The following is a 12,863-nucleotide window of genomic DNA, read 5'->3' on the forward strand; positions in this document are numbered from 1 at the left end:
GCTTAAAGACTTAAATATAAGTCAGGACACCATAAAATTCCTAGAAGACAACATAGGCAAAATGTTCTCTGACATAAATTGTAGCAATGTTTTCTTAGGTCAGTCTCCCAAGGCAAAAGAAATAAAAGCAAAAATAAACAAATGGGACCCAATCAAACTTCTAAGCTTTTGCACAGTAAAGGAAACCATAAACAAAATGAAAAAATAGCCTACAGAATGGGAAAAATATTTGCAAAAGATGTTACCAACAAGGGCTTAATTTCCAAAATGTAAAAACAGCTCATACAACTCCATATCAAAAGAACAAACAACCTAATCAAAAAATGGGCAGAAGACCTAAATAGACATTTCTCCAAAGAAGACATACACAAGGTCAACAGGCACGTGAAAACACACTCAACGTCGCTAATTATTAGAGAAATGTAAATCAAAACTTTAATGACGTATCACCTCACACTGGTCAGAATAGCCATCATCAAAAAGTCTACAAATAATAAATGTTGGAGAGGGTGTGCAGAAAGGGAATCCGCCTACACTGTTGGTGGGAATGTAAATTGGTGCAGCCACTATGGAAAACAGTATAGAGGTTCCTTAAAAAACTAAAAATAGTTACCATATGATACAGCAATCCCATTCCTGGGCATATACCCAGAAAAGATGAGAATCTGAAAAGATAGATGCACCTCAATGTTCATTGCAGCACTATTTACAACAGCCAAGACTTGGAGACAATCTAAATGTCCAACAACAGATGAATGGATAAAGAAGATGTGGTGTATGTATATATACATACACACACACACAGACACACACACACACACACACACAATGAAATGTTAGTCATAAAAAAAGAATGAAATAATGCCATTTGCAACAATATGGATGGACATAGAGATTATCATACTAAGTGAAGCAAGTCAGACAGAGAATAACAAATATTATATGACATCATTTATATATGGATTGTAAAAAATAGTACAAATGAACTTATTTACAAAACAGAAACAGACACACAGACATAGAAAACAAACTTATGGTTACCAAAGCAGAATTTGGGGAGGGATGAATCAGGAGTATGGGGTTAACAGACACACAGTACCATAAATAAAATAGATAAACAACAAGGATTTACTGTATAGCATAGGGAACCATATTCAATATCTTGCAACAACCTATAATGGAAAAGAATAGAAAAAAAAAGTGTATGTGTGTGTATACACCTATATATTCGAATTACTTTGCTATATATCGGAAACTAACACAATATTGTAAATCAACTACACTTCAAATTAGAAAAACTGTCAAAGAGATGATATACAGATTTTCAGATTTTATGAAAGTCATGAATCATAAGGTTTACTAAACACAATGAATCCCAAGAAGCAAATATAAAGCAACACACACACATAAACACATTGTATCAAAATTTCAATATATCAATGAGAAAAGTGATCTTAAAATCAACCAGTGAGAAAATACAGATTAACTTATGAAAGGAGCAATAATTAGACTGGCAGTTGACTTCTCAAAAGCAGAGCTGAAGTCAGAAGATAAGGAAATAATAACTTCAAATTTATCGAGTGAAAAAACTATCAATCTGTAATTTAATATCCAACTAAAGTATTATTCAAAATTGAGAGCAAAATAAAAACAACACCAAACTGAGTTACAATCAACTAGCACCCACTGAAGGGATTTCTAAAGGGTATACTTTAGTGTGACAGAGAATGAAACAAAATTAAACACTGGGATGCAAGAAGAAAAGTAAACAAAGAAACTGGAGATCGCATCAATAAATCTAAACAAGCATTGAGTTTGTGGATCAATTATAATATTGAGTAAGGTGGTAAAAAGTAAGGTGGAACTCAAATACTGGGTAAAAATAACATGGAAATTAGGAGAGAATTAGTGGAGCTAAAGTGTTTTGAAGTCATTATGAAAAAAGAGTAGAATGACTAACTTCAAGCTTTAAGTCAAAAATATTAAAGGGATGCCTAAAAGAATAAAAATAAGGTGTATATTGTAAATTCCAAGCCAAGGAAAAAAATAAGTTAACCTGAAATGAAGAAAAATGAGTCTGGAAAGAAGGGGGTAAAACAAGTATACAAAAGGCAGGGTAGAAGATGGCATGGGAGGATGTGGAGCTTGCATCTCCCCACAACTAGCGAACCTTTTGGACGCTGGTGGGGAACCTTGATGCCCAAGGAGATGGGAGGAACCTCTGAGCGACCGAGTAGGATGTGTGGGGAAGTGAGGGGGTAGAAGTGGAAGCCAGACAGGACCAGTGCCCCTGAGGGGTGGCTGGGAGAGGGGAGGGGTTCCCACACATGGAAGGACCCTTGGGGGCTCTGAGGATCAGGGGAGGTGCAGAGGGTGTTTCTCCCACCATATCAGGCCCCAGGAAGCCTGCTGGGCTCCAGGGCCTGGTCCTCTGCCCTCTAAGGACCCTCCTGGTCATGTGGGTCCTATGGGCATAGGAGGGAGGTAGGGGGAGAGAAGAGGAGAGGCAGATGGGAGGGGCCCTCTGAGATCAGAGGATCAGGGGAGGTGCAAAGGGTGTTTGTCCCACCCAATCGGGCCCAGGGAAGCCTTTTGGGCTTCCGGGTCTGGTCCCCTGCTCTCTGGATCCTCCTCTGGCCGCATGGGTCCTAGGGGCGTAGGAGGGATGGAGAGGGGGAAGAAGAGAGGCCAAGGGGGAGGAACCCTCCAGGAATGGAGGATCAGGAGGAACGTGCCTAGCGTTTCCACCGCCCACTCAGACCCAGAGAGCTTGCTGAGGTCCTGGACCCGGTCCTCTGGCCTCCAAGGCCAGAGGCACTCCTGGGCCCCTCCTGCTGCACTGAGCCTAAGTGCCCCCACCCGCCGTGCCAGGGACTTTTCCGGCCCTCTGGGTCCTAAGCATAGGCCCTGCCCATCGCCTAAACCCCGCCCCTGCCTAAGCCTCGCCCCCCACAGCCAAGGCATTTTCTGGCCTTTTCTTTTTTTCTCCTCTTTTTTGCTATTGTAGTTCTATTTTACCTTCCAGTTGTTGTTTCATTTATATATATATATATTTTTTTAATTCTTTCTAACATATCTGTTAGTTTTCTAATATTATTTTATTTTTTACACTTTGTTATTGTTCTGCATTGTTTTTTTGTTTTTCTTTTCTTTTTTTGCCACCCTGCATGGCTTGTGGGTTCTTGGTTCATGAGCTGGGGGTTCAGGCCTGAGCTCCTGTGGTAGGAGTTCTGAGTCCGAACCACTAGACTAAAAGAGAACCTCAGACCCCAGGGAATATTCATCAGAGTGAGGTCTCCTGGAGGCCCTCATCTCAGCTCCAAGACCAGCTCTACCCAACAGCCTACAAACTCCAGTGCCGGAAGCCTCAAGCTAAACAACCAGTAAGACGGAAACACAATCCCACCCATCAAAAAAAAAAAAAAAAAAAATGAGATGACAAAAAAGTATGTCACAGATGAAGAAGCAAGGTAAAAACCTACAAGAACAAATAAATGAAGAGGAAATAGGCAACCTACCTGGAAAAGAATTCAGAGTCATGATAGTGCAGATGATCCAGAATCTCGGAAATAGAATGGAGGCATGGATCGAGAAAATACAAGAAATGTTCAACAAAGATCTAGAGTAACTAAAGAACAAACAAACAGAGATGAACAGCACAATAACTGAAATGAAAAATACACTAGAAGGAATCAATAACAGAATAACTGAGGCAGAAGAACGAATAAGTGAGCTGGCAGACAAAATGGTAGAAGTAAAAGCTGAGGAGCAGAATAAGAAAAAAAGAATGAAAAGAATTGAAGACAATCTCAGAGTCCTCTGGCACAACATTAAACACACCAACATTCAAACTATAGGTGTCCCAGAAGAAGAAGACAAAAAGAAAGGGTCTGAGAAAATATTCGAAGAGATTATAGTGGAAAACGTCCCTAACATGGGAAAGGAAAGAGTCAATCAAGTCCAGGAAGTGCAGAGAATCCCATACAGGATAAACCCTAGAAGAAACACACCAAGACACATATTAATCAAACTAACAAAAATTAAATTCAAAGACAAAATATTAAAAGCAGCAAGGGAAAAGCAAAAAATAACATAAAAATGAATCCCCATAAGGTTATCTGCTGCTTTTTCAGCAGAAACTCTGCAGGCCAGAAAGGAGTGGCAGGATATACTTAAAGTGATGAAAGAGAAAAACCTACAACAAAGATTACTCTACCCAGGAAGGATCTCATTCAGATTCGACAGACAAATCAAAAGCTTTACAAACAAGCAAATGCTAAGAGAATTCAGCACCACCAACCAGTTTTACAACAAATGTTAAAGAAACTTCTCCAGGCAGCAAACACAAGAGAAGAAAAAGACCCACAAAAACAAACACAAAACAATTAAGAAAATGGTAATACAAACATACATATTGATAATAACCTTAAATGTAAATGGATTAAAGGCTCCAACCAAAAGACACACACTGGCTGAATGCATACAAAAATAGAACCCATATACATGCTGTCTACAAGAGACCCACTTCAGACATAGGGACACATAAAGACTGAAAGTAAAGGGATGGAAAAAGATATTCCATGCAAATGGAAATCAAAAGAAAGCTGGAGTAGCAATACTCATATCAGATAAAATAGACTTTAAAATAAAGACTGTTAAAAGAGACATGAGAGAACACTACATAATGATCAAGGGATCAATCCAAGAAGAAGATATAACAATTACAAATATGTATGCACCCAACATAGGAGCACCTCAATATATAAGGCAAATGATAACAACCATAAAAGGGGAAATCAACAGTAACACAATAATAGTAGGGGACTTTAACACCCCACACCCCACTTTCACCAATGGACAGATCATCCCAACAGAAAATAAGTAAGGAAACACAAGCTTTAAATGACACAGCGGTGGGGGGAATGTAAATTGGTATAGCCACTATGGAGAACAGCACGGAGGTTCCTTAAGAAGCTAAAAACAGAACTACCATATGACCCAGAAATCCGGTGACTGGGCATATACCCAGAGAAAACCATAATCTGAAAAGATACATGCACCCTAATGTTCATTGCAGCACTATTTACAACAGCCAGCAACATGAAAGCAACCTAAATGTCCATAAACAGAGGAATGGATAAAGAAGATGTGGTACATATATACAATGGAATATTACACAGCCATAAAAAAGAAAAAATAATGTCATTTGCAGCAATATGGATGGACCTAGAGATTGTCATACTGAGTGAAGTAAGTCAGACACAGAAAGACAAACATTATATGATATCGTTCATACGTGGAATCTAATTTTAAAAAACAGTACAAGGGCTTCCGTGGTGGTGCAGTGGTTAAGAATCCGCCTGCCAATGCAGGGGACACGGGTTCCAGCCTTGGACCAGGAAGATTCCACATGCTGCAGAGCAATGAAGCCTGTGTGCCACAACTACTGAAGCCCATGTGCCTAGAGTCCGTGCTCCACAAGAGAAGCCACCACAACGAGAAGCCTGGGCACCTCAACAAAGAGTAACCCCTGCTCGCTGCAACTAGAGAAACCTGCGCACAGCAGGGAAACCTGATGCAGCCAAAAATAAACAAAAATTTATAAAAAACAAAACAATACAAATGAACTTATCTACAAAACAGGAACAGATTTACAGATATCAAAAACAAACTTATGGTTACAAAGGGGCTGGTGGGGAGGAATTAACTGAGAGATTGGGATGGACATATACACACTGCTATATATAAAATAGATAACTAATAAGAACCTGCTGTATAGCACAGGGAACTCTACTCAATACTCTGTAATGGCCTATATGGGAAAAGAATCTAAAAAAGAGTGCATGTATGTATATGTATAACTGATTCACTTTGGTGTACACCTGAAATTAACAAAACATTGTAAATCAACTATATTGCAATAAAAATTAAAAAAAAAGAAAAAGAAAAAAAAATAAAATAAATGACACAACAGACTAGATAGAGTTAAATGGTACTTATAGGACATTCCACCTGAAAGTGGCAGAATACACTATTTTCTCAAGTGCACATGGAACATTCTCCAGGATAGATCACATCTTGGGTCACAAATCAAGCCTCAGAAAATTTAAGAAAATTGAAATCGTATCAATCATATTTTCTGACCACAACGAGATTAGAAATAAATTACAGGAAAAATACTGTTAAAAACACAAATACATGGAAGCTAAACAGTACACTACTAAATAACCAAGAGATCACTGAAGAAATCAAAGAAGAAATAAAAAAACACATAGAAAGAAATGACAATGAAAAAACGATGACCCAAAACCTATGGGACACAGCAAAAGCAGTTCTAAGAGGGAAGTTTATAGCAATTCAATCTCACCTCAAGAAACAAGAAAAATCTCAAACAATCTAAGCTTACACCTAAAGCAACTAGAGAAAGAAGATCAGAGCAGAAATAAATGAAATAGAAATGAAGAAAACAATAGTAAAGATCAATAAAACTGAGCACAGCAATGAAGTTGCTCAAAAAGTTGGTTCTTTGAGAAGATAAACAAAATTGATAAACCTTTAGCCAGACTCATCAAGAAAAAAAGGGAGAGGACACAAATCAATAAAATTTGAAATGAAAAAGGATAAATCACAACTGACACCGCAGAAATACAAAGGATTATAAGAGACTACTACAAACAACTATTTGCCAATAAAATGGACAAATTCTTGGAAAAGTACAATTTTCCAAGACTGAACCAGGAAGAATTAGAAAATATAAACAGACCTAACACAAGTAATGAAATTGAAACTGTAATTAAAAGTATTCCAACAAACAAAAGTCCAGGACCAGATGGCTTCACAGGTGAATTATATCAAACATTTAGGAGAACGGCTAACACATATCCTTCTCAAACTCTTCCCAAAAATTGCAGAGGGAGAAACACTCCCAAATTCATTCCTTGAGGCCACCATCACCATGGTACCAAAACCAGACAAAGATATCACAAAAAAAGAAAATTACACATCAGTATCACTGATGAACATAGATGCAAAAATCCTCACCAAAATACCAGCAAACAGAATCCAAAAACATATTAAAAGGATTATACACCATGATCAAGTGGGATTTATCACAGGAATGCAAAGATTCTTCAATATATGCAAATCAATCAATGTGATACACCATATTAACAAACTGAAGAATAAAAACCGTATGATCATCTCAATAGATGCAGAAAAAGCTTTTGACAAAATTCAACACCCATTTATGGGCAGAGGGAACCTGCCAGAAAATGGACATAGAGGGAACCTGCCTCAACATAATAAAGGCCATATATAACAAACCCACAGCCAACATCATTCACGATGGTGAAAAACTGAAAGCATTTCCACTAAAATCAGGAACAAGACAAGGATGTCCACTCTCGCCACTCTTATTCAACATAGTTTTGGAAGTCCTAGTCATGGCAATCAGAGAAGAAAAATTAACAAAAGGAATACAAATTGGAAAAGTAAGACTGCCGCTGTTTGCAGATGACATGATACTATACACAGAAAATCCTAAAATGCCACCAGAAAACTCCTAGAACTAATCAATGAATTTGGTAAGGTTGCAGGATACAAAATTAATGCACAGAAATCTCTTGCATTCCTATAAAATAACAATGAGATATCAGAAAGAGAAATTAATGAAACAACCACATTTACCATTGCAACAAAAAGAATAAAATACCTAGGAATAAACCTACCTAAGGAGACAAAAGACATGTATGCAGAAAACTATAAGACACTGATGAAAGAAATTAAAGATGATACAAACAGATGGAGAGATATATCATATTCTTGGATTAGAAGAATCAAGATTGTGAAAATGACTATATTACCTAAAGCAATCTACAGATTCAGTGCAATCCCTATCAAACTACCAATGGCATTTTTCACAGAACTAGAACAGAAAATGTCACAATTTGTATGGAAACACAAAAGACCCCGAAGAGCCAAAGCAATCCTGAGAAAGAAAAACAGAGCTGGAGGAATCAGGCTCCCTGACTTCAGACTATACTACAAAACTACAGTAATCAAGACAGTATGGTACTGGCACAAAAACAGAAAGATAGATCAATGGAACAGGATAGAAAGCCCAGAGATAAACCCACACACGTATGGTCACCTAATTTATGACAAAGAAGGCAAGTACCTACAATGGAGCAAAGACACCCTCTTCAATAAGTGGTGCTGGGAAAACTGGACAGCTACATGCAAAAGAATGAAATTAGAACACTTCCTAACACTATACACAAACACAAACTCAAAATGGATTAAAGACCTAAATGTAAGATTGGACACTATAAAACTCTTAGAAGAAAACATAGGAAAACACTGTTTGACAATGAACCACAGCAAGGTCTTTTATTACCCACCTCCTAGAGAAATGAAAATAAAACCAAAAATAAACAAATGGGACCTAATGAAACTTAAAAGCTTTTGCACGGCAAAGGAAACCTTAAACAAGACGAAAAGACAATCTTCAGACGGGGAGAAAATATTTGCAAATGAAACAATGGACAAAGGATTAATCTCCAAAATATACAAGCAGCTCATGCAACTCAATATCAAAAAAACAATCAACCCAATTAAAAAATGGGGAGAAGACCTAAATAGACATTTCACCAAAGAAGACATACAACTGGCCAAGAGGCACATGGAAGATTCTCAACTTCACTGATTATTAGAGAAATGTAAATCAAAATTACAATGAGGTATCACCTCATACTGGTCAGAATGGCCATCATCAAAACGTCTACAAACAATAAATGCTGGTGAGGGTGTGGAGAAAAGGGCACCCTCTTGCACTGTTGGTGGGAATGTAAATTGATACAGCCACTATGGAGAAGAGTATGGAGGTTCCTTAAAAAACTTAAAATAGAATTACCATATGACCCAGCAATCCCACTACTGGGCATATACCCTGAGAAAACCTAATTCAAAAGGACACATGTACCCCCAATGTACATTGCAGCACTATTTACAGTAGCCAGGACATGGAAACAACCTAAATGTCCAATGATAGATGAATGGATAAAGAAGATGTGGTACATATATACAATGGAATAGTACTCAGCCATAAAAAGGAACGCAATTGGGTCATTTGTAGAGATGTGGATAGACCTAGAGTCTGTCATATAGAGTGAAATAAACCAGAAAGAGAAAAACAAATATCGTATATTAATGCATATACGTGGAATCCAGAAAAATGGTACAGATGAACCTATTTGTAGGGCAGGAGTAAAGACGTAGACATAGAGAACGGACATGTGGACACAGTGGGGGAAGGGGAGGGTGGGACAAATTGGGAGATTAGGTTTGACATAAATACACTACCATGTGTAAAACAGATAGCTAGTGGGAACCTGCTGTATAGCACAGGGAGCCCAGCTAGGTGCTCTGTGACAACCTAGATCGGTGGGATGGGGGTGGTGGGAGGGAGGTCCAAGAGGGAGGGGATATAGGTATACATATAGCTGATTCACTTCATTGTACAGCAGAACTAACACAACACTGTAAAGCAATTATACTCTAATAAAAAAGTAAAAAATTAAATAGTTAGAAAAATAATGATTTTTGTGAGATAATTGGAAATGTGAACACTGAATGGACATTGCATAATAAAAAAAAGAAAAGGCAGGGTAAAGAGAAAGACTAAAATAGGATGTTCAAATTAATTCAATAAATCAGTAATAATAATAAAATATATAAATGGGCTAAACTTACTAGTTAAAAGAAAGATATCTCACATTAGATTAAAAGGAAAGAAACAAATCTGCCTACATGTTATTATAAGAGAAACACTTAATAAAAATACTGGAAGGTTGATGGCAAAAGGAAGTAAAAAAGATAAACCTGGTAAATATTAACCAAAAGAAAGGTAGTGTAGCTATATTAAGATGAGACAAAATAAATTTTAAGGCAAAGAGCAATGTTAGAAATAAAGAGAGTTTCCACAAAATGATTTTTTTTAAAAGGTCACCAGGAAGAAACAACAATTCTAAACTTCTAAGAATCTAGTAGATTCTTAGACTGGCCTCAAAATACATAAAGTAAAAACTGACAGACTTCCTAGAATAATCAAGCTCACAATCATGAAGTGTGATTTTTTAAAACCACTCTATTATAAAGTAAGATTCATTATGGCTTTTATCTGTCTCCTTGCCAACACTCCTCTCTAGAATATAATCTTAAAATGTATCATCTTTCTCTGTTTTATTCAAGATGTATTTTAAGTATATGCCAGTGCCTGGCATGTAACAGCTGCCTAATATATACTTGTTAAGTTTTTTCATTAGTAAAGATTTAAAAAGATAGTAACTATAGAGATTGGATAATATAATTAACAAGTATAATCCAAAGAACTCTCATGGAACCCTATACTCCTAAATCAATACATTCTTCTCAAGCATACATGAAATATTTATGAAATTTCACCATGTGGTAGACCATATTCTCTGACTACAATAAAGTTAGAAACCAACAACAAAACAATAAAATTCCATGCACTATAAAATATAAAACACAGTCCTAAACAACTCAAAGAAAAAAATCATAATGAAGATTATGGAAACAGAAAATCGGAGCAAACAGAACTTAATGATAACAAAAGTATTATATTACAAAGTTTGTGGTGAGCAGCAAAAACATATGTAGAGGGAAATCTATACATTTATATGCATATATAGGAAAAAATAGGATAAAAATTGATGAGCAACACATCTAAATTAAGTTAGAAAAAAAGAGCTACAAAGTAAACACAAAATACAAGTTAGGAAATGAAGAAGGGAGCAGAAATTCTTGAAATAGACAAAATATATACAATTGAGGATCAAAATCAAAATCTGGTTCTCTGGAAATAGATACAACTCTGGAAAGAGTGATCAAGTTAAAATAAAGTAAGGCTTAATATCAGAAATAAAAAGGGGTCATATTTCACATACAGCAGAGATTTGTAAAAATAGAATGTTAAGAAATACTTGATGCTAATATATGTTAAAATGAACAGAATGACATTTCCTAAAAAATTATATAATTTGTCTAAACTGACTCATGGAAAAAAACAGAAAACCTGAACAAATCTATAATTATTAAATCACTATTCAAAAGTCTACTTATCAAAACTGTCCACAGGGCTGGATGATTTTACAGGTGAGATCTACCAATCAGTTAACAGTTAATCCCTACCTTACACAAAGTGTTCCAAAGAAAAATAAGAACTTATTTCCACTTTCATTATGAAGCTAACAGAACCTTGATATGAAAACCAGGCAGGGAAAGTACAGAAAAGAACATTTATGGGCCAATTTCACTTTTGAACATAGATGCAAAAGTCTAAATAAAATGCTGGCAAACTTAAGCCAGGAACACATAATAGATAATAAAACATCATAATTTAATTTAGGTTTAATCCCAGGAGATCAAGGATGGTTTACAATAAGAAGGTCTATTAATATATTTCACCACATGAACGGATTAAAGAAGAAAATCACAGAGGCAAAAAAAGCACTTAAAAGAGTTAAACACCCATCCATGATTAAAACAGAAACCTTAGCAACTAGGAACCCAGGGAATCCTCTTTACCTGATATCAGGTACCTATAAGAAAGTGCTTAAAGTCCATAAAGTTGTGAAATAATTTTCCTTAAAATCAGAAACAAAACAAAGATGCCCAATTGTACTTTAACATTGTACTGGAGGGCCTAGCCAGTACAAAAATAATTGAAAATAATCAAGATTTCAGAGGAAAAGACAAATGGCAAATGTGCCTGTAGATGGGACATTCTTGCACACACAGAGGTCTTGAGAAGTGGTTGAAGAGTTCAATGCCTTCTGACAAGTCTAGAATTCCAGAATACCTAGATTTTTAGAATCCTAGAGTTTTCTTATATTTGTGTTTTTTGCTGTCTTTAAAATCCATAGTTGTATTTGTCTAAATAGATGCTTTACCGTTGTCTGATTTTTTTACTTTGTACTCAGCCCTTTTATAACCTGAACTTTCTAGGTTGATCAAGGATTCAAATTTAGTTTGACCTCCTGTGTGGTAATCATACTTCCCGCTCTGCATCCAGACAAGAAGGCTGAGCATACCCCTGAAGATTCCTTTAGGACCTCCCATCTCCCCGCTGCTCTGAGGAAGGTATGTAAACAGTACTGAGCTTTGCCCTAGTGGAAGACACACTACTGCTCTCTCCAGGAAACCTTTTTCTTCTTTATCATTTTCAGTGTATTTTTACAAGCTGCTCTCAAAAACAATACTAAGTCTTTAATAAAATCCCATCACAGTATCTGGTAGGGAGTTGTATTTAATTTTCTTTTCCCTTGATTCTTTAAATGCTCGCTCTTGTGGTTTTTCTAAGTATTTTTGTATAATGAGTCACTCTGAGCAACTGACTGGGAATGTAGGAAGAAGGGCTTTTTTTTTTTTGATTTACTGTGTGATTGACCCTGGACCAGTCATTGAACCTAATCAAGGAACTTCATTCATTGCTAAATAAAGATAAAAGGCTTTGAGATATGGGTTAAAATTAGATCCTGCCACCTAGAGACTCAGTCTCTTAATAACTGACTCATAGAAATTAATTAGCTTGTTCCTATAACAATTCCATTTGGAAAAGATCTCCTTTATTATTTTTGCCTAGTTGTAGCCTTTTTACATCTCTCTATCCAATTCTCTGTCGCCTCCCCATTTGTTTACTTAACTTTACTGCTTAGTTTCAGTGAACAACCATGGCACTCCATGATAATCAGCCCAAAATTCAGGGCTAATTTTGTGATCTTAAGAAAGTCTCTGAGCTACATTTCTAATTTAGGAAATGGTAACCACAGTACTCTATCTTT

The 12,863-nt window shown here is 36.4% G+C and overlaps 1 protein-coding gene across 1 annotated transcript in view; it reads right to left on the minus strand.

The window, feature by feature from the left end:
* The window catches only part of DNM3 (dynamin 3), a 545,828-nt gene that overhangs the window by 118,708 nt on the left and 414,257 nt on the right, over positions 1-12,863 (minus strand). The window lies entirely within an intron of this gene.

The sequence above is a fragment of the Delphinapterus leucas genome, chromosome 1 (genome assembly GCF_059928025.1).
Source record: "Delphinapterus leucas isolate spDelLeu-1000000601 "Yukka" chromosome 1, BTC_Dleu_Yukka2, whole genome shotgun sequence".
NCBI lineage: Eukaryota > Metazoa > Chordata > Mammalia > Artiodactyla > Monodontidae > Delphinapterus > Delphinapterus leucas.